Source organism: Oryx dammah, unplaced genomic scaffold (genome assembly GCF_014754425.2).
Source record: "Oryx dammah isolate SB20612 unplaced genomic scaffold, SCBI_Odam_1.1 HiC_scaffold_5, whole genome shotgun sequence".
Lineage (NCBI taxonomy): Eukaryota > Metazoa > Chordata > Mammalia > Artiodactyla > Bovidae > Oryx > Oryx dammah.
The window spans coordinates 83,210,530-83,215,086 of record NW_024070189.1 but is presented as its reverse complement, the minus strand read 5'-3'; the positions used below and the strand labels follow the sequence as shown (position 1 = coordinate 83,215,086).

General features: G+C 43.9%; 1 non-coding gene across 1 annotated transcript; it reads left to right on the top strand.

The window, feature by feature from the left end:
- Positions 1 to 3,278: 3,278 nt before the first annotated feature.
- TRNAC-ACA lies at positions 3,279 to 3,350 on the top strand. The gene has a single exon. It is a non-coding gene; the product is annotated as a tRNA-Cys (tRNA).
- The last annotated feature ends 1,207 nt before the right edge of the window (positions 3,351 to 4,557 follow it).

Below are 4,557 nucleotides of genomic sequence, written 5' to 3'. Positions count from 1 at the left end.
TTAAGCACTAAAGAAGTGATGCTTTTGAACTGTGGTGTTGGAGAAGACTCATGAGAGTCCCTTGGACTGCAAGGAGATCCAACCAGTCCATCCTAAAGGAGATCAGTGCTGGGTATTCATTGGAAGGACTGATGCTGAAGCTGAAACTCCAATAGTTTGGCCTCCTGATGTGAAGAACTGACTCACTGGAAAAAGACCCTGATGCTGGGAAAGACTGAAGGTGGGAAGAGAAGGGGACAACAGAGGATGAGATGTTTGGATCATTTCACTGACTCAATGGACATGAATTTGAGTAAAGTCTGGGAGTTGGTGATAGAGAGGCCTGACGTGCCACAGTCCATGGGGTTGCAAAGAATCGAACATGACTGAGCTACTGAACTGAACTGATGAAGACCTACAAGACCTTCTAGAACTAACACACAAAAAAGATGACCTTTTCATTATAGGGGACTGGAATGCAAAAGTAGGAAATAAAGAGATACCTGAAGTAACAGGCAAATTTGGCCTTGGAGTAGAAAATGAAGCAGGGCAAAGGCTGACAGAGTTTTGCCAAGAGAACACAATGGTCATAGCCAACACCCTCTTCCAACACAAGAGAAGACTCTACACATGGACATCACCAGATGGTTAATATCAAAATCAGATTGATTATACTCTTTGCAGCCAAAGATGGAGAAGCTCTATACAGTCAGCAAAAACAAGTTGGGAGCTGACTATGGCTCAGATCATGAACTCCTTATTACCAAATTAAGACTTAAATTGAAGAAAGTAGGGAAAACCCCTAGACCACTTAGGTATGACCTAAATCAAATCCCTTATGATTATACAGTGGAAGTGAGAAATAGATTCAAGGGATTAGATCTGATATAGTGCCTGAAGAACTATGGGCAGAGGTTCATAATATTGTACAGGAGCAACCATATCCCTATTGGTTAATGAGGCTTCCAAGCTCACCCTAGGACAACACTTAGATGGGTTAACTCTTCAGTGGTACAATCTGTACTGAAGTCAAAGGACATCATTGGCTGGCTGCAGAAAGGTTAACAAGATATCAGGCTCTCCTAATGGACACCCCCAGATGACCTTAAAAGTATACCAACTCAACTCTGCTTCCAGTGGTTGAGAGTGGAGACAGCACAACAATGTATAGACACCACAGAACAAACTTATTCCAGCTGATTTGATCTTCTAGATGAACTTCTTCACAGTCCTGAGGTCGAATGATTTACTGATGGGACCAGTTTTATAGAAATAGTAATCCAAAGGGCAGGGTATGTATGCCTTAGTTAGTCTAGATGAAGTCACAGAAGCCAGGGCCCTGCCACCCCAGACATCAAAAACCAAACTAAACTAATTGCATTAATGAGAGCTTTGCAAGTAGGGAGGGATAAGAAATTAAATTTTTACTGACTCTAAGTATGGGTTCCATATGCTACATGTTCATGTTACAAAGAAGGAAGCATGTTAGCTGCTAGAAATTCCCCCAAAAAACATAAAGATGTGATTCTTGATCTTTTAGAAGGAAAGCAGCTCCTGACCCAGGCAGCAATAGTCTACTGGAGGGGCCAACAGAGGGATGGGCGGTCTGTGAGCCAAGGAAATAGCAAAACTGATTAGATTACAAAACAGGCAGCTCCTCGGCAGGAACCTGAACAAGTTATAGTTCTAGTGGTTGGCTCTCCCAGCCTCCCCAGTACTCCCCACAGGAACAAGAACATGCTGAGGATTGGGGCTCTGAGAAGGGAAGCACATATTGATATAAAAAGGAAGGGAAGTTTCTAATTCCTGACTCCCAACAATGGGAACTAAGAGCTTACATGATACCACCCCTTAATGGGAGAGATGCACTATGGGACTCAGTGCAAAAGGCTTTTTTCAGGGAAGGGGCTTAAAAGAACAAAAAAATAAGTGACACTTGCCTGTGATTTATGAGCCCATAATAATTCACAAGCCAATCCGATCTCTCCTTTGTCACTCAGGCCAATTTAGTACCGAGGGACATATCTCGAGGAAGACTGGCAGTTAAATTTCACCCAAATGCCGCCATGATCAGAGTATAAATACCTTCTGGTGTTTCTTGATACTTTCACAGAATGGGTTGTAGCCTTCTACATCCAATCTGGAAAGGCCATGGAAGTTGGTTCAGTTCAGTTCAGTCGCTCAGTCGTGTCCGACTCTTTGTGACCCCATGAATCGCAGCACTCCAGGCCTCCCTGTCCATCACCAACTCCCGGAGTTCACTCAGATTCACGTCCATCGAGTCAGTGATGCCATCCAGCCATCTCATCCTCTGTCGTCCCCTTCTCCTCCTGCCCCCAATCCCTCCCAGCATCAAAATATTTTCCAATCAGTCAATTCTTCACATGAGGTGGCCAAAATACTGGTCCCTTTTAAAGAAAATAATTGCTCAGTTTGGATTTCCAAAGTCCCTCTAGAGTGATAATGGGTCCTTTTTTATAGCCAAAAATCACACAGGGGCTCAAAATGACCCTAGGGATAGACTACAAGCTACATACCTCTTGGCATCCTCCCCCGACCACGACAGGTAAAAAAAATAAACCATACTTTGAAAAAAACCTTAGCAAAGTTCTGCCAAGAACCTATCAAACCCGGGACCAACTTGTTTTCTATTGCGCTCCTCAGGGTCTGTGTAGCCCCAAGGAAAGGTCTGAGGCTCAGTGCATTTAAAATGACCTATGAGAGGCCTTTCTTACTACTGACATTGCACTAGAGAAGGAAGTGAACCAGACCCTGAGGTTTATTATTAATCTAGGACAAGTTCAGAAGGCAATCTAGGACTATGCCCACAAAACACTGCCAGCTCCCATTAAAAATACAGAGGAAGGAACAGTTCACAGACAAACCCTGGGGACCAAATTCTTCTTAAAACCTGGAAAGAGGCTCCCCTGAAGACCAACTATTGCCAAGATGGAAGAGCCCTTATAAAGTAATTTTGGCCACACTCGCTGCTATCAAACTGCAAGGATACCTAGTTGGGTACATTTGTCCAGACTAAAGCTTTTACCTCCAGAAACCCCACAGGTCACAGCAGAGGAAAAAAATACATCTGTGAGCCAGTGGAAAACCTGAGATACCTATCCAAAAGACAGGCCCCATCAAAAGGTAGTTTGTGTGATACCTAATACTACCTGCTGCCCCTGGATCAATGCAACAGGACAGGCAGAAGTTAATATTAAGGAAATAAACGCCTGCACAGAGTGGCTTCACAATTTTGGCAGAGGCAATATTGCCTCCACTGCTGGACCAAGACTTGGACTTCCCTGGTGGCTCAGATGGTAAAGCATCTGCCTACAATGCAGGAGACCCAGGTTTGATCCCTGGGTTGGGAAGATCCTCTGGAGAAGGAAATGGCAACCCACTCCAGTACTCTTGCCTGGAAAATCTCATGGATGGAGGAGCATTGTAGGCTACAATCCATGGGGTCGCAAAGAGTCGGACACGACTGAGTGACTTCACTTTCCCAAAGTTAATCTGGTTCCTTCCCTTTCTAGGCTCTTTAATGGATATTATTGTTCTTCCCTTGTTTGTTTCAACTTCTGGTTAGGTTCGTGTCTTCTAGGCTCTAACAGTTTGAAGTAAGGCTCACTCACGATGGCTCAAGGTATTCGACCCATTTCAGGGGTGGCCCAGGTCCCTACAGTTCTTTGGAATAATCAGCAGGGAACTTCTATACCTCTAGGATAGGTTAAGATCTTCAGCCCCTGTCCAACAGAAAGAAGTTTCAGAAGAGACCTTCAGCCCCTTACCCTTTACGAATAATGGTGTAGCATCTCTCAGTGGGGACTCTGTGACAGGCTGGAACCTGGGACCCTTTGCTGCAATGCTTGCACCTGGACAAACATCTCCATGAACAAGATACAAAGAAACTATAAGGGACTAAAAATAACTGCGTGCCTGAAAAGTTGGGGAAAATTATGGACAAGATAAAAAAAAAAAAAAGACCAAAAAACCTAACTGTTACTTCTGAACAGCCAGGAACAAAAGTAGGGTCTAGAGCAAAGCAGGGTATTAGGCATGCCCCTTGGACACACCACCACAAAGGGGTGGGCAAGTCACCTAACCCACCCCTCTGACCCAACACCTGAAAACACCCCAACCCTCATTCCATATAAGGAACCAGCTTACCATCCCCTCAGTGAGTGAGTGACCAAGAGGGAACCTGTTACTTGGTTTTAACCCCTGCCTCCAAATCGCTGTAGGTATCCCAATAAAACCTTGCCAGAATGTCTCCTCTGGCCTCTCATCAATTTGTATTAATTAAGGAGGCCAAGAACCCTGTCAGTAACACATGCATGAATGCACACATATGCATACACACCTTGGAGCTATTTCCACATCATTCATTTCTGCTACTTCATTTATAAAGAGCTACATATATTGATACTTCCATTGAATGGATTAGATTGCCAATAATTTCTTTAACTTGTGCCAATTCCTAAACATTTAGTTCATTTCAATCTTCTGCTAATATCAGCAATGCTATATTGATTCTACTTGGATACATGCCATTTTACACCTCACCAGCATATCAGTAGA